This window comes from Anolis carolinensis, chromosome 2, assembly GCF_035594765.1.
Source record: "Anolis carolinensis isolate JA03-04 chromosome 2, rAnoCar3.1.pri, whole genome shotgun sequence".
Classification (NCBI taxonomy): Eukaryota; Metazoa; Chordata; class Lepidosauria; order Squamata; family Dactyloidae; genus Anolis; species Anolis carolinensis.
Window position 1 is genome coordinate 74,158,759 of NC_085842.1, and position 18,948 is coordinate 74,177,706.

General features: G+C 39.5%; 1 long non-coding RNA gene across 2 annotated transcripts in view; it reads right to left on the reverse strand.

Moving 5' to 3' along the window:
* The window catches only part of LOC134296068 (uncharacterized), a 33,113-nt gene that overhangs the window by 8,086 nt on the left and 6,079 nt on the right, over positions 1-18,948 (reverse strand). For both annotated transcript variants that reach the window (XR_010002638.1, XR_010002637.1), the window contains exon 2: positions 12,004-12,151. This is a non-coding gene — a long non-coding RNA (uncharacterized LOC134296068). The remainder of the gene's footprint in view (positions 1-12,003; positions 12,152-18,948) is intronic.

The following is an 18,948-nucleotide window of genomic DNA, read 5'->3' on the forward strand; positions in this document are numbered from 1 at the left end:
CAGTTGCAGCAAGCATTCACCTTTGCTAAGGATACCAGAAGCAGTTGAGGCTGTAGAAGTACTTTTGTTTTTGTTTTTGTTTTTTAAAAAGTACTTCTATAGGCTGGGCAATATGTACCATATACAGTAGAGTTCTGGTTATCAGAGAGTCGTATTATCGGAGGCATGGGAGCTTGGCCAGGCCGCGGGGAAGGTGCCTCGAGGGAGGGAGGCAGGCTCTGAAGGAAGTTCCAATGGAAGATTTCTTCTCTCCATGCCTTCCTTGCTCACCTTTGGGGAGCTCAAAGGCTACCATCAGCTACTCTGAGGCAGCGGACGGCAGGGCGGGCTCCATGCAGAAGAAGGCGCGGAGCTGCAAGGAGGCCTGAGAGGGAGCCACTGTCGCCACCGCCGTTGTGAGGAGGGAGCTCGAGAGAAGGAGAGGGAGATGGAGGAGGACTTTTCTCTCCCTCTTCCTCCGGCTGGAAGATGCGAAGGAGGAGGAGGCAGTGGAGGGGGAAGCAGAGGCAGCCATGAGCACAGCGGTGGCGGCGGCGACTGCTTGCTCTCGGGCCTCCTTGCAGCTTCGCGCCCTCTTCTGCATAGAGCCTGCCCTGCTGTCCACCGCCTCCGAGCAGCTGGTGGGAGACTTTGAGCTCCTCAAAGGTGAGCAAGGAAGGCACGGGGAGAAGAAATCTTCCATTGGAACTTCCTCTGGAGCCTGCCTCCTTCCCTCGAGGCACCTTCCCCGCGGCCTGGCCAAGCCCTCGGCTTGGATAATAGCCCCCCCCCCCCATTATCCGTCAGTTTTGGTTATCCGAGATTGGGCCTGCCCATTTAACTTGGATAACCGGAACTCTATTGAAGACCCGAGTATAAACCGGCCTGAATATAAGCTGAGGCACTTAATTTTACCACAAAAAACTGGGAAAACCTATTGACGTGAGTATAAGAAGAGGGTAGGAAATGCAGCAGCTATAGGTACATTTCAAAAATAAAAATAGATACTAATATAATTTAAGATAATAATAAGACTTTAATAGATAAGACTGTCCAACTCTGCTTACCTATATACTTGAGTATAAGCCAACCCAAATATAAGCTGGCCAGGACCCTCACTTGTGTATAAGCCAAGGGGGCTTTTTCAGCCCTAATACTCAAGTATATATGGTATTTTTGTAGAAAGGCGTCCTCTGTTTTCACCCACAAGGCCAGCTAATGCAGAGATACATCTACAAGGGATGTATTTACAATTAAGGGTATTCCTCCTCCAAACACCCCTCCAAAACAGAGGATGCCTCCAGGTAACAGAGGCCAAGCTACCTCTGTGCAGATACCCTCACTGATTGACTTTGCAGCTTCATGGCTACTCAAATGCTAATTCAAGCTTGCTCATTGCAACATTCACACTTGCTTTAAACAGACAAGGCTTCTTTCTCCCACCCTGGATATGCCACAGGTATATATACACTGCACTTGCTTCACTGCCAACAGAACCTCTGAAGATGCCAGCCACAGGTGCAGGTGAAATGTTAGCAGAGCATGCTGCTGGAAAATGGCCATACAGCTCAAAAAACTCACAGCAACCCAATTAGTGACCATTTCTCCCCCTCTAACTGCACCCTAAAGCTAGTGGTTATCCCATGTCAAGTCACAGTATACTGTATGCTTTTGAAGGCCAGCCTAGTTGTTTGGACACCTGAGGAAGAAAATCCTACAAGCACCACTTCTCCTCTCCAGAAGTAATAACTGTGCAATAACCCATAACAAACAAGCAATATGTTATTCATCAATTGCTGCAGGTGACTATCTCTGCTTAAAGCAGTGGAGAATCATGTTGACCTCCTGAACTGCAACTTCCATCATTCCTGTGTTGCTTAGGCTGGCCAGGAATTGCTATCCAACAACATCTAGAGACTTTTATATTAATGGGTATGGCTGTCCCTAGTCAGCCCCTAAGTAGCACATATTGTGGTTTTTAGCAGCACCAGTTATCTATATATTATCTCCTTCCTCTATGAGATGTACTAATTGTGCATTTTCCCCAAAGCCTGTTACTTAAAACTAATTTGAAAAAAAACACCAATGACAGAATAAATTATGAAGTATGATGTTGCTTCAACACTAAGTTTCAAAACATAGGAATATTGGCTTGCCACTTGGACAAAACAGTGCTGTTGTTGCTGAGTGTTTAAGAGGGCAAGGGTTTCAGCAGCAACAATAAAAAAGTCTGAACTATTTGTCTTAAGAAACTTTTCCATAATCTTGTTTAATTCCTATTTAGGATTATGCACTTCAAAAAGACATAAATATGCAGATATGCTTGCTGAATGGATATGTGAAATGAAATTCTAGACCCAAGAAGATGGGAATTATTCATACCATAGATTATGTATGTACAAATGTTCCACTATTTTATCTAGGAACAAGATTCTCAATGAAAAATAAATTTCCAGAATTTGAATTTTCCTGCCATGATACACACATTTTCCACTTGAGATTGATTGTTGGTTTGTTCTCAGATATATAGGACACTCCTTACTGAGTAAAACAATTGTTGCTGTTTAGCTGTTGTGGTTGGATAAATTGTTTCCTGCCATCCTCAATAAAATGAAGGATGGTCAAAGTGCATTAAAGGAAGCAAAAAATAAATAACAGAATACATACATTCCTCGTGATTTCTATTTTAAAAGTAAATTTGATTGAATTTGGTGATGCTTACTTCAGGATAAGAGATATAAGACGGGAATGTTGAGTACTTAGCCTGTAAACTTTGGTAAATGCTGAAAGAACATCTTTCCACAAACAGGATCGAATCAAACATCCCTTAGATGCATTCATATATGTTCATATTTAAAATACTCATGTCAAGATACAGTGTTGAGATCAAACTAATGATTTAAAGTTTTGTGGAAGATATCCTATTCTTTATTAAATACTTGTTTCGTCAGCTTCTGCATTGCTTTTTGCGTTGCTTCATATTACATAGCAGCATCGTTATTTCTGAAATGTTACATTCAAATGAAAAATGCCCCCAAATTATCAATAACATAATCTGGCAATGTAAAATATATCATCTGATATTAAAAAATACACACAAATGAACAGTTCAGCTGTGGACCTTTTTTCCTTTCTAAGTCCTTGTTTAAGAACATATTTGCAACAATTTGTAATCATTGTGTAAGTACATTTAACTATTTCTTCAGTTCTATATAGGCTGGTTTACATACTCTTATCATTCCACAGTGGAGGTTTGTGAGCTTTCCGGTCAATAGGTGGTGAATGCATTCCTGGGCCAAGGTTTTAAAAGTGCTATCCAATGTGCTGAAGCTAATGTGGGAGATAGTTCAACACCTTGGAGAGCTAATTAATTTAATTATCCAAAACTCAGAACAGATTCACTGCTCCACTGACACGAGATTTGTCAGCTGCCATTGTCGTTCCAGTGTCAACTATCAATTGCCCTATGATTTTGCTCATTCTGCAGAGCCAGGAAATGATGGATTTGGAGTGAAAGACAAAATAATGAGTGTCCGCATTGTGTGGAAATATTTTGGAAGAAATGTCTGAATTTGCATCTGTGTCTAACAATTTCTCAGCTGTTTGAAAACTTTCTTTCTACCTCATAATGTGAGTGAATTATGAATGTAGAGGAAATTACTCCTTCAGGAAATGAATATGAAACAGATTAGTACAACACTGATTATTCCAATAGAAGCTCCACCTAATCCATTCATATAGGCATTTTAATGATCTTCTACCCATGAGGGATCTGCATAGTTAAATCAATGGTATTCCCCATAGTAACCTATGGAGCATAAGGAAGGCTGAGTGAAGGAAGATAGGCGCTTTTGAACTGTCGTGTAGGAGAAAAATTCTGAGAGTTCCTTGGACCGCAAGAAGATCTAACCAGTCCGTACTCCAGGAGATAGTGCCTGATTGCTTGCTGGAGGGAAGGATATTGGAGGCAAAGATGAAGTACTTTCGCCACATAATGAGAAGACAGGAAAGCTTGGAGAAGATAATGATACTGGGGAAAATTGAAGGAAAAAGGAAGAGGGACTGACCAAGGGCAAGATGGATGGATGGTATTTATTTATGTTATTTTAAATTATGTTATTTTAAAGTGATTATGTTTATGTTAAATTATGTTATGATTTTACAAATTAAGCACCAAAACATCATGCTTTACGACAAATGGATAGAAAAGGCAGTTCAGTACACGATAACATTATGTAATAATTACTGTATTTATGAATTGAAATTGACTACAAAACATTGACTACTAAAAGGCAAACTTGGATAAACGGAGCTTAGATAAACCAAACTCTACTGTACTCTCAAATTGAAATTTTGTGTCTTTTGTAGGAAGTCTATACTTTTTGTGCATTCTCTTATTTCTTGGACTACAGTTCCCAGAAGGCTTAGCCCAATGGTGAGGAATCCTAGGAGATGCAACTAAACTTCTGGAGGGCATCATTTTGTCCATTGCAAATCACAAAGTACTCTCTATTTAATATTATAGATATTGGAAAGTAAATGACCGAGCACAATTCAAGGTGCTGGCTTTAGCCTATAAAGCTCTAAACAGTTCTGGCCCAGCATATCTGTCCGAACGTGTCTCCCACTACGACCCACCTCGAAGCTTAAGATCATCAGATGAGGCCCTGCTCGCGGTCCCGTCAGCCTCACAGGTGCAGCTGGCGGGGATGAGAGACAGGGCTTTTTCAGTAGTGGCTCTCCGCTTATGGAACACCCTCCCCAGTGAAGTCAGGCAGGCTCCCTCCCTCCTATCCTTCCGTAGGAAGGTTTAAAACTTGGTTGTGGGGCCAGGCTTTTGAATAACAATTAGCAGCAATAATAATTATTATGTACGCTGGAACTCAATTGACAAACCCAGTCCTTTAAACTTGAACATGCCCATCTGTATCTTAGAATGTGTTTTATGAATGTCCAATGTAAGTTAATAATTTTAACTGTTTTATAGTGTATTATACAATTTTTATATATGTGTTTTATATATGAGTCCCCTGTTGGGTGAGAAGGGTGGGATTTATTGTAATAAATAAATAAATAAATAAATAAACTTTGCATGTTTCAGATCGAATTTAACTAGTAATGGCCGAAAGTGAGGAAGCGCTGAGGAGCCTTATCACCAAGGTGAAAGAAGAAAGTGCTAGAGCTCGGTTGCAGTTAAACATCAAGAAAACCAACATCATGGCAACTACACCTATTGATAACTGGCAAATAGAAGGAGAAAACATGGAGGCAGTGACTGACTTTATATTTGTAGGTGCAAAGATCACTGCAGATGCAGACTGCAGCCAGGAAATCAGAAGACGTTTACTTCTTGGGAGAAGAGCAATGGCCAACCTTGATAAAATAGTGAAGAGCAGAGACATCACACTGGCCACGAAGGTCCGCATAGTGAAAGCAATGGCATTCCCCATAGTAACCTATGGATGCAAGAGCTGGACCATAAGAAAGTCTGAGCAAAGGAAGATAGATGCTTTTTAACTTTGGTGCTGGAGGAAAATCCTGAGAGTGCCTTGGACCGCAAGAAGATCCAACCAGTCCATCCTCCAGGAAATAATGCCCGGCTGCTCACTGGAAGGATATTAGAGGCAAAGCTGAAGTATTTTGGCCACATCATGAGAAGACAGGAAAGCTTGGAAAAGATCATAATGCTGGGGGAAATGGAAGGAAAAAGGAAGAGAGGCCGATCAAGGGCAAGATGGATGGACGGTATCCTTGAAGTGACTGGCTTGACCTTGAAGGAACTGGGGGTGGTGACGGCTGACAGGGAGCTCTGGCCTGGGCTGGTCCATGAGGTCACGAAGAGTCAGAAGCGACTGAACGAATAAACAACAACACCCATGAGAAAACCACCAAAAATCATGGTTTCTACCATCAATTAATAGAGGAGCACGACATATCATTATCATCTTCTTGGAATCATAGAACCATAGAATTGGAAGAAACCACAACGGCCTTCCAATCCAACCCATTGCTATGTTTGTATACACAACCTTATACACAACCAAAGCACTCCCAACAGATGACCATCCAGACTGTTTTACTAGCGACAAAGAAGAAAATTCATAAAGCAAGGTGAAATCATTTTAACACAATTTCACTATTTGAGAAAGCCTTAAAAACAATATCAGATTATTGTTTACATGCTTCTTCCTATTTATTTGTCCCATGATATATGGAAACACAAGATGATTCCCATGTAAAATATGACTACACAGACACACACCACCTAGAGAACAACAGGAACAACGAATTTGCCCTAGCATCTGTACACAGAGAATTCCTTGGTGCTCCTCATAGTTTTTGTGTGTACAGAGCAACTATCACTGTATTTTATTTCAGTGGGTATATTAATGCCAATATTTTTGACAGAAGGCAGTATTACAGATGGCTTCCAGATGAGGTATCAAGTTGTCACTATAGAACCAGAGGTACTTGCTGTTGTGTTAATGTTAAATGCCGCATTTTAATAATCTTTTTATTGTTTTCACATTTTATAAACAGACACTCAGAAAGACATGATGCAAAATATCCCCACTCCATAACCATTTAAATTATTAAGTAAGTCTTGTACTTTATATAAATATTCAGAATGTATAATTTCAGAATCTGATATGGCACATAGAATTTAAGCTCTTATTAATGCTCTGGTCACAAAACAAAAGCCCTGTCTCCAGAGCTTGGGAAGTTACAATGGAAACATAATTCATATAGATACATGCCTCCTCCCCACATATGCTCTCAATCCTGTTATGTTTCCTTTTATTTTTAAAAAAGTTTCATTTTCCTCTAAAGTGGGGAGGGGGCATAAATTGGGTAGAAAAATCCATATTTTCTTCAGTTTCTTTCTGATTGGTTAGAAGTCCCCCACTCCCCCAAATCACAATGAATTTTAATGTAAAATGTTTCCTCTCAGTATTTATCATAATTTCTTTCTGTTCCAGACTACTCTATGCTAAGCAAATCAATTTTAAGCGCAATCAAATTAAATGTATGCAAAATATTGTGTGTATGCATTTGTGGATTTTTATTTTTATTTTCTGGGGAGAGAATCCATGGCTTCCATCTTATTCTCAAAAGGCAAGAAATGCAAAGAACCACTGCTCTAAAGTAACCAAAGAAGCTAAGGTTGAACTAGGTTTTTTTAAAATTTAAAAACAACAACAACATCTGAATACTCAAATATTGGCTTGTTCTGCCAGGCATGTTGCTCTCCATTCTCCTTTGTCATCACTTCAGCAGTTACGTTTCTTTTCTTCTTCCCATTGTTTTACATGAATTAATCTTCTGCCATCTGCACAAATTGCCACATAGCCAACATGAATATTACTTTAATTTGTTTGGCTGCAACAGCATGCTTAAGACAGTTGCCTTTGACAGGACATTGTTTGCTCAGAAAGCAAATTATTCATTTTCTCCTATTGTGAAAGATGCCAGAAATGATCTATTCGATATAATGCACCATCAATCAGATGCAAGGCAATTGCAAAGTATTGCTTCTCTAGTGATCTCTAGAGAAGCAATGATTTGCAATATTTAGTCATTTGGCGTAGTCATAAATAGGCAGAAATACCATTGCCATCAGTATCAGTTAGATTCTCTTCTGCCAGCTTAAATTTTGTCCAAACTTGGGCAACGGCTCTTGCTATGTTGGAAATAGCAACCTCTCAAGCCTTTGTAGTCAATACACAGAGAGAACTAAATCCTATCTATAACTGAACTTTAATAAAAAAATATGCCTGTATGGTGAATTAATACAAGATGTTTGTGAGTAAACAAGATATGTTATTTTTCAAAGAAGACTTTGTTTTTTTAATCTCTGAATGCATTTTTTATGCTAAGAGGTTTCAAGGAAGTATATATCTTTTGGGCAACAGCAATTATAACTGCAAATAAATAACCATTCTCTGCTAACCAAATATATTTTTGTAGTGGCATGTCTTTATTCTTGGCAGTTTAAAGACATGGTTCTTCATTCTAACAGTCGAGTTATCTGTGTGCCATTACATGAATGCTTATGAACATCACTTTTCAAAGAGTTGACTTCTAACAATGTCATGTTTTTCTTGACTAGTGGTTTTCAAAAGGTAGTATCCACATGTTCATGGAGATTCACATTTGCCAAATGAATATGACATAATTTTTCCTTTTCAATAAGGTTATAGTTTCCATTTATTTCCAAAAGGATATGAACCCAGAGACTGGGTGCAGTTATTTCTAATAGGTTATGGGATTTCCAATATGCTATGATGTGAGGGAGCATATTTGGAAGCACTGTGTCACATTTGCATGTTGTTACCATTTTCATGGTGTCATCATCATAGGCCTCATGGCCGAGTATTATTGTCTTGCAAGTGTAGGGTCTTGGCGGTGGGTCCTTAGGTGCCTGTAGAGATCTATTCTTGATCTGCATGTTCTTTTGCAGTGAGGACATTGATTTCCAGATGGAAGGCAGTTCCGGTCAGGGTTGGCTTGATGCCCCTCTCCCCCCATTCGAATTCCACAGCACTGTTGGTAACAGCTGACCTCCAGTTAGAATGCTAGAGAGCCAGGGATATCCAGATCTCAATGTTTATGCCACAGTTTTTAAGGTTGGCTTTAAGCCCATCTTCAAATCTCTTTTCCTGTCCACCAATGTTCAGTTTTCCATTCTTGAGTTCAGAGTAGAATAACTGGGAGACGATGATCAGGCATTTGGACAACATGGCCAGTCCAGTGGAGCTGATGGTGGAGGAGCATCGCTTCAATGCTGGTAGTCTTTGCTTCTTCAGGAACACTGACATTTGGCTGCCTGTCTTCCCAAGAGATTTGCAGGATTTTTCAGAGGCAATGCTGATGCAATTGTTCCAGAAGTTGAGTGTGATGTCTGTAGATGGTCCACATTTCACAGGCATATAACAGGGTTGGGGGGACAACAGCTTTATAAAAAAGCATCTTGGCATCACTATGAATGTCTTGATCCTCAAACACTCCCTGATTTATTCAAAAAAGTGCTGCACTTGTAGAGATCAGACGATGTTGTATTTCAGTGTCGATGTTAACTTCTGTGGAGAGGTGGTTGCCAAGGTAGCGGAAATGGTCAACATTTTCTGACATTGCACCATTAAGCTGTAGTTATTGCATTGCAGAAGGATTGACTAGTGCCTGCTGAAAGAGCACTGTGGTTTTGTCAATCTTCAGTGAGAGGCCAAGTTTTTGTATGCTTCTGCAAAGGTGTTTAGAGTGGTCACTTTGGGAACCATTGTTGTCCAAAACCGTTGCCATTATGTCATCATGGAGGAGCCGCAAGATGTTCATGAATTTGTCAGGGCATTTGATTTTTTTGGAGAATGATCCAAAGAGCACTGCAAATCACTGTGTGGAACACCTTTGCAAGGTCAATGAATGCCATGTACAAAAGTTGATTTTGTTCCCAGCATTTTTCTTGGAGCTGTCATGCAGTGAAAATCATATTCACTGTTCCTCTGGAGGGGAAGAAGCCATTTTGAGATTCTGGGAGGATGTCTTCTGAGAAAGGTAGAAAGTGGTTTGCAAGGATTTTTGTAAGGATTTTCCCAGTAGAAGTTAGAAGACAGATACCTCGATAGTTTCCACAGTCTGTTCTTTCCCCCTTTTTGAAAAGGATGGTGATGGTGGCATACTTAAAGATTTTCTCGGTCAACCACACTTTTTCAATGAGCTGGTGGAGTTGTTGTACCCACTAAGGTCAATCTTTTTAAAAGATTTCAGCAGGGATCCTTTCAGGTCCGCTGGCTTTGTTATTTTTTAGTTGAGTGATGGCATTGCTGACTTCCTCCAAACTAGGCAGTGCTGCAAGCTCATCTCTGGTTTGTTGTTGCGGGATTTGTGAGGTATTTTTTTTGGCCAAATTGGAGCTGTGGTAAAGGAGGTTATTGTAGTGCTCTTTCCAACATAGTTGCTATTGATTTTTTTTTCTTTCAGAAGTTTGGTTCCATCTGATGAATGCAGAAGGTATATGCCATGATTTGTTGGGCCAGTGTAGTGGTTTGGGCATCAGACTATGGCTCTGGAGAACAGGGTTTAAACCTCTGCTTAGCCATGAAAACTAGCTTGGTGAACTTGGGAAAGCCATGCATTCTTAATCTCAGAAAGCCCTGTGATAGATTTTCCTTAGCATTGCCATAAGTCAGAAACAGTCTGAGAACACACAACAACAGAGCAAAGTGCCGTGGAGGCCTCTCTTGCCAGTCTCTGAAGTTAAGCTGCTGCATTACAGGTGTACTAAAGGTGCTGTCCCATTGGCAAGATTGAAAAAGTTTCTACTGACAATTCAGTTGGCTTTTGCACATGAAATTGGAAGGCAACACCATATTGTCATTTCAGGCTGGTCCTGAACTTTATAAGCGACAGTGTAGGATTCTGTCTCCCATCCTTGGATCTTAACTAGTACCCTTTAGTGGCATACACCAGTGTAACATTAGCACATGTGATTTGAGGACCATTGTATGTATGTGTGTGCATATGAGAGGAACTAAATTCCTTCCTTGAACAACGATCCACAACACCACCATGCAGGAGACCTTCTACATGGCCATTTACTAGCTGTTGGAGAGCAGACACAGTTGAAGAGCATCCAGAGATGTCCCTATAGCCAGATGCACAATAACAAAGGCATCCTTCAGCAACTCCTGGGAGACTTTTAAAGGCTATGGAGAATGACATTGTTGTTGCACACTTGGCCGAATACCCCACTACTGTATACCCTGGTCTTCACATCTAACTTAGCTATGTGGGGGTGAGCAGCAAGTTGTGTTGTTTGATGTGATGGAAAAGGGGAGAAAAGGCATAGTTCTACCTGGGAAGTGCTTTATGGTCCATCTACTGATGCAAGACCATGGCCATCATTTCTGTACAGGAAATATATCATGAGTGGCCACAGAGGAGGCCAGATTGTGTGCTGTCATATGCGTTAGTAATTCCACAAATGTATTCAAAAACACAACTTCTGAGTAGTCAAACGAGCTGTCCTTAGGATTTTCACTTTTATTTCAGTCTTCATTGTTTTCCTTAGCTCAGACAGAATAAGTATTAGGAAACCATGCACAGGCTGTGTGCTCTTGCTGATCCTTTTATCGTTTCATTATCTTCTTGTGGTAAGGCAGTATTATCACTCCAGCAGAGACAAAAGTGTCCCTTTCCTGCTTTCCATTGTCATCCTGATATTTTGTCTAGATGACCTATCCAGCACAACAAAACTAATCAGCTGTTGCGCTGACATTTTGATGTGTTTCTACTGAACCTTTTGCTGGTTGCAAGAGAATAAATGTGCTTCACATATACCCAGGACAATTACTTGAACAACTCATAATTGTTCTTTGGATACAAAATCTGAAAAATGCAATACAACACGTTTTCTATAGTGGTTGCTTTGAAGGGTGTCCTGTCTAGAAATATCAGGCAGTATATAGCCAGGGGTTGAACAGATATCATTCATATTTTCTTTATATATTAAATAAAATATTTCATAAATTAGAGGTGGGAAAATTTCAGCTTCATGGCAACATCCCGCCATTCAGCCTCATGCTGCTTTTTTCTGGCAAAAGAACTATGTCTTCAGAAAGACTCCAGGAGTAGTTATTCTCCCTTTAAATAGCTCACGGGTCTATCCTGTTTGGTTTAAATTGTTAAAAAAGTAAATGGTTATCTCAACTCTGGTTAATACATTGATGGAAAATCATATGCATATACCAAAGATCTCCAGGTAGTCCTGGGAAAAAAATTCTGCCATAAACCCTGGAACTCCATTATTGCTAAGTGAAAAGGACAATATTAGCAGGACATGCTGTGTGAGCAGCAGATAATGTTAATGCTCAGGACTTTATTTCACGAGGCAGGAATTGCAGTTTTGGTGATGATCCCTATCAGATTGAGCCCATGAACATCCTGCTACTGGTCTACCCCATTCCTAGCTGTTGACTAGTAAAATCTGTCAATAGCTCTCAATTCCAACATATTCCCATCACCTACCTTGGTGCGATAAGTCCCTTCTCATTTCCACTGTTATGCCGGCAGTAAAGTGACATCAGGATAATAATAATAACTTATTATAAGTTATTACTGTGGGATTCTGGGATGTGGGATTCTCCTTCTCTCCCCTTCTCTTCCCATTGTTATCCTAAAACCAGATAGTTTGTTTTTAAAAGTTAGAATTCTGCAGTTGCTCTAAAATAAAAATTAAAAAACATTAGAAGGTGGGGTGATGAGATATGCAGAAATACAGCTATAGGACCATGAATTCACACGTGATGAATTAGAGCAACTGTGCATCTGAAGAGAGGTATGATATCAAGGGTGCTCAATCTTGTATGTATCTGCTTTTTATCATAGCATCGTGGAATAGCAGGTTCACATGATAAAGCCCTAAGAGACTCATTCCCAGTCTAGCAAATGAAATAAACCAAAGGGAACAGAAAACTCTTTTGTTGCAACAGGTCCACTGCCTGCCAATCTGTTTCCAGATAGAATTCAAAGTACTGAGGATGACTTTCCACAAAAAGATAACCCCCTTTTATTTCAGCAAGCCTCTGAAAATGGATTTTTTCAGGGGAAACAGACATTGTATAATGCTCTGGATTTCACTTGTTATTGTTGTTGCTTTTATTTGCTTCAGCTGGTTTAAAACATGATGGCTTAATTGCCTTTGAATTTTTCTATGCTTTTAATTTTTAATATTTGTTTTAATTGTTATATCAAACTAAAAAAGTGGGATAAAAGCAGTAACAACAAGAATAACAACTTCATGCAATCATTACATATCACAGGAGAATACTGGGGCATTTTTAAAATTTTCAAATCTCTACAAATTTTGAACAGACAAGATTAAAATTAGAAATTGCACATGGTTTAACGAGCTATAGATGGCCATCGTTCCATACACCACAGCCTTCTGATAAATGAGCCCGATCAACAAAATTCTAATGCAGAAAAGACATCTACCTTTCCCCCTTTTTAACTTTATTAATGTGTAAATCACAGTTTTCAACATGCCAAAATAAGTGTTTCCTTTTATTTTGCAATGTGCGAGTTTTATACCTGAGTACATCATGACCTCAGCCTAGATGCTAATATCTAAAACCCATCTGCTTTGGAACACTCTAAACTTCATATTGTATAACTGGAACATTGGGTATAGGTTAAAAAACCCCCATCACATTTCATTCTTGAGCTGACCTGAACTTTAAAAGAAAAGATTAAAGACAAGGGATGCTCAGGTTGATTGTGGAATATTGTTTTAGTGCACTGGGAAAACATGTGTGTGTGCAATAGATAAGTAGCTATGATTTGCTGCTTCATACTCTGAGCAAAATCCATGTCTTAAAGACTCCAGTAATTCCTGCCTTCTGCTCCATCAAATATATATGTTATTGTCCCACGAAAGACTCTCGGAGAACACAAGTCAAAAGCAAAATCTGACCCTTCTGATTTCTCTGGGATTTTTGAAGAAAATTTAAGCCATTAGAAATGTCTGCTTTGTGTTTAGGAGTAAGGGAGGGAGTTCTTCTGAAGGAACTCTGGGGGTGTAGTTGTTTCAGCGCTAGAGTTACCCAGCATAAGATTTTAGATACCTCACAAAACTACAAATCCCAGCATTCCATAAAACAGCAGCATGGTGATTACAGCAACATCAAACTGCTATAATATCACAATTGTTGTTATGTGCCTTCAAGTCCAGTCTGACTTAGAGTAATCGTACAAGTTAGATTTGTAAGCAAGATTTATTCCAAAGTAGTTTGTCACTGCTTGCTTTTTCAGATGGGAGAGTCTCAATCAGTATGTTTCCACGGCTGAGCAGGGATTTGAACCTGAGTTTCTAATTCAATACTCACATCACTATACCACAATAGCCCCCAACTGTGCACTGTAGATACACATTTCTAGGTCAAGGGGCAGAATGTTTGAAAGGATTCTCAATGGAATGACAGCTGAATTTCCCCACAAAGGCCAATTAATTGAGGCCTGTTCCAGACAGGGCTTTAACCCGTGCTCAATTGAGTTTAAGAAACCTGATTGGGTGTGGCTTAAAATCCACACACCTCCCCCCCCCCTTCCGGCAGGGAACTCAGACACCAAACACTCCCCCAAGAAAAGGTCTAAAATTAAAAATTACTCACCCAGCTGCCATGAAACTGCTGATGTGTCAAGGGGGGGGGGGGGGGAGAGTGAAGAGGAAAATCGCCCCCTTTTTCTATGTTCCAGGAGGACTGCAGCAGCAAATTCATGGCAGCCTGGTGAGTAATTTTTGATTTTTGGACCTTTTCTGGGGAGTTTTGGGAGAGGGTGGGTGCTGTCTTGGGTTTTCTGGGCTCCAGAAGCCTGGAAATTGCAAAACAATGGTATAGATTAGGCCCGGGCATCGCACAACCCAATTCCTGGGCCCAATCCACACAAGGCCCACAACTGGAAAGACCTGGACCTTGTGAAAGATCCAGGTCTTTCCATGTGTCAAATTAATTCAGGACAAAGCAGGATTTTCCTGCTTTGTCTCGAATTAATTTGGTTTTACCGGAGATGTTGTTTGGATGCCTCTGGTAAAACCATGGGATCTTCCGCATTATGGGCCCTGTCTGGATGGGCCTTGGGCTAAAAGGGATGCCAGAAAGGTTATTCAGAACAATTGCAGGCTCCATCTACACTGCCATGTAAAGGATCCTTTCAAAGCCTTGTTGTTGAACAAGGTACATTTTTTCCAGTGGTGGATCCTTTTAATTCTGACAATAGTTCCTCAGATACCCCAGCAATCTCTTAAATGGATGGACGGACTGATATATTTCCTGAAATGTATGTTAAAACATATTGTTTTCCCCAGAGTTTCTGCAATTTCTCCCTGTTGTAACAATGACTGGAGGTCATCATGTCCTCTGGAATTATTGGGAACAGATGACTTTATGGACTGGAAACATTATTGTGTATCAAAAACTTAGACAAGATTATACAATTGTCTTGGTTTCAAAATGCTTTTCTACACATTGCAGATATCTCTAGGGTATTCACTAACTTTAGAGTATACCATCCACCGCTGACCTATTCCACCATTTTAGATGTTCACATCACAGAGAAGCAATAGTTTTATTGAAAAATGAAGGGCATCATGGAATATATTTTACTTATTCTGTCCTACTTTAAAATGTATTTATGACCCATGGGAATTCTAGGTTTTTAGAGAGAGTAAACCACACAAGATGACAGTCCTCTGTTTTCTGTTTGCTAACACATGGACACTTCTGGTCTTCATTAACTAAGCTAGTTATGGGACAATTACTTTACAGAGTTTAATTTGATGGGTACTGAGAGCCAGCGTGGTGTAATGGTTAGAGCATTGCTCAGTGGCTCTGGAAGTAAGAGTTTGAAGTCGTGCTCAGCTGTAGAAACCCCCTTAGGAGCCCTTGGACAAGGCACACACCCTCGGCCTCAGAGGAAGGCAATGGCAAACCCCCTCTGAATAAATTGTGCCAATTGTGATAGTTTTGCCTTGGGGTCACCATAGATTGGGAACAACGTGAAGGCACACAACAACAATTTTTATGTTAGCTGATTTGCTCACACAGAAATAGTTTTGCTGCGAAAATGACGTGTCCAATGGTTTTAGTGCATGTGGAAAGTATATGTGTTCATTCTATGGTCCTTAATTTCAGTTCATTACTATGGACTTCTTCCCCACAAACCGTATCCAGCACTCTTTCTAACTTTTTTTTTTTACCAGTTCAGAGAATGGGCTAGTAGGAATAAAGCTGCCATCTATTTCATGAATGGGAATGCTTACCATTTGTACAAAAACTTATAGCACACCGTATTGTTCTCAGTAGTTCAGATAGCCAGCCTCATAGTCAAACTTTGATAAAGTACGAATAGAAATCTGTAAACTTTTTAGTTCAGAAAACACATCCTTTCAATATCACATAATATTAATCTGTTTTGAGGTTAGCTGTTTCAAATTATAGCATTCCAACTGGTTAAGCATGAGAAAAAAATGACACTCAAGCCATGTTAAAACAGTTATTCAGGCTAGGATGTGAGGAGGGGGAGAACCCACAGCGGTGCTTTCACCTGAATTGGGATGGCAAAAATGAGTGGGTTAGAACATGATTTAAGTCAAGGCCCCTGTACCTACAAAATGCCAATAATCCATTAAGAATGCCCTTACCAGTTCAGGGTGTGGGGTGTTTGCATCTGGACCGGCAACTAGTGCTGACATTTTGATTAATTTTTACCTTGGGGTTCATCTTTTATCTTGCTATAGGCATTTTAATGAGAAGGAAAACTAATGCATGCAAGATCATTTTCCAGAAAATTAGTAGTATACATTGGAATTATCTTATTCTATTTTCAGCTGAAGAAGTGAAGTGTTTCACTTCTTTACAAAGCCATTACACATCAAAATTTTGATTTGGGACAAATATATTGTCACTCTGCACAAGAAATGTTTTTGCTGTTAACAAAAATAAATTGCCTGCTTCAGACTAATCAGTTTATCAAGATGGGCTGTACTACAAATTGGCCATTGTTTTCCCCCTATGGCTAAGCTGTAAAATGAAATGATGAACAGACACCAAATACACTTAGACACTCAGTACAATTATCATAAACAAATATGATAAACAGCCATTTTTACACTCTAAGGCAGTGGTTGTCAACCTGGAGTCCCCATATGTTTTTGGCCTACAACTCCCAGAAATCTCAGCCAGTTCACCAGCTGTAAGGATTCCTGGGAGCTGAAGGCCAAAAACATCTGGGGATCCCAGGTTGGGAACCACTGCTATAAGGGAACTATGGGCAAACCATGGAAAGAGCTTTTGCTCTGACAAATATAAAACAATGCAGTCCTTGTACATGTAGAAAATCTTCTCAAATCTAAGACAGTTTGTAGGGTTGTCGGTTTATGGAACTGAATATTCTATATTTAGCCTTCCCTTTAGACTCTATTTTCTGGGTATACAGTACTCTGGCTCCAAATCTTCCCTCACTCAAGACCCAATATTAAATTAACATTGTTTTGCTATTAGATGTTTATATCTGAAGATGATATGCATAAATCTACTTTTAATGTTAAGGGCAACCATAAATGGGCTGTCATTTTTAATGCCTCAGTTACTTCTATTTAGCCAAGATTACTACTGTATATACTCGAGTATAAACCGAGTTTTTCAGCTCTTTTTAAGGCTTTTACTCGAGTGAGGGTCATAGCCAGCTTATATTTGCGTCCGCTTATATTTAAGTATATAGGTAATCAGAGTTGGACAGTCTTATCTGATAAAAGTCTTATTATTATCTTAAATTACAGTGTTATGAAAATATTAAAAACATTTAACCTACTAATGCCTCAATTAATGTAATTTTATTGGTATTTATTTTTATTTTTGAAATTTAACAGCAGCTGCTGCATTCCCACCCTTGTCTTATACTTGAATCAATAAGTTTTCCCAGTTTTTTGTGGTAAAATTAGGTGCCAAGGCTTATATTCGGGTTGGCTTATACTTGAGTATATATGGTAATTTTATCCTCAGAAAAATTGAAACCAATAGTCATTTACTAAATTGGTTGGAATGTACTGAATTTGATGTTAATGAACTAAGAATAGAATTACAATTCTTTGAAAGGTGATCAATGGAAAATTGGACTAAGTTCAGCATCTAGTGTGGTTTTGAATATAAAAATGTGTTTGAGCCAACAAAAATGTTGGTAGTTTATATAATACTGTTATGACTTTTAAAGAAATGTTCATCTGTTCATCTAAATGTTGGTTGTATAGCATTAATCATGCTTCCTTATGGTAAATGAAGAGAATATCTACTGGGATTTCCTTTCTTGCTTGGTTGTATTGCAGTACAGACATATCCCAGTTAACGAAGCCTTTGACAAGGAAACTTTTTTCAACAGTCAAACTACATTAATTCTATAATGAAGATGTACTTTCTGTAAACCAGCCAATGACAAATATGGTAAGGTAAACAGCAGCTGTTTCCAGAATCCCTTATTGAAGATTAGTGACAAGCAAAACAGAGACAGAAGGAAGATCAGATAAGACTGCCTCACTAGCTCTCCCCCAAAATGTTTTTAAAAACACAAATCTATAGGTCTAGCCACAATAAATAAATAAGTAAATAAATAAATATCTCTTGGGGAAAATGAAAGAAAAAGTAATCCATGGACGTGGTTTGGAAGAAGCATTCAAGTGGTTTCCAGAAGGTTCAATATGTTTATGTCTACTTGTGCAACAATTAATTGACCCAATTCATGACAAACATGGGCATAGCCATACGGGTTTCTGGACCAATGCATTCAACAGGTCATACTCTTGATGTGATTTTCAGCTCATAACATACAGATCTGTGTGCAGAGGTCATCAATACCTCTGAGTTGTCATAGACAGAGCATTACCTGGTCAGGGCTAGTATCACAGCTACAACCTACCCTTGCAGGGGTGGAGGTCCTATTCAAATGATCCGTTCTTGAAGGCTAATGGATCCTTTGAAATTCTAGGAGGACTTAGAGGATTCTATGGCTGGCATCACTGATGATCCCGTTGAAACATTGTTCAATAAATGGAATCAAAATCTAGCCAGGATTATTGACACGATCACTCCCAAACGTCCTCTCTGACCCGTTACAAGTTAGACTCCCTGGTATATGGAGACACTCAGGGGAATGAAATGGGAAGGATGATGACTTGAGCGCAGACGGCAGAAAACTTGACTTTTATGTGACAATACAAGGTATAGAGAGCACCTTTGCTTCTATAAGGTCGCAATACGTGCAGTGAAGAAAGCTTTCTTTTCTGCATGCATTGCGTCTGTGCATTCTTGCCCAGCTGAGCTGTTCAGAGTGGTGAGAGGCTTAACCCAGATGCCCTCCCCTCTGAACCCATTATTAGAACCTTCAGTAGCTCACTGTGATGCTTTTAACAACCACTTTGCA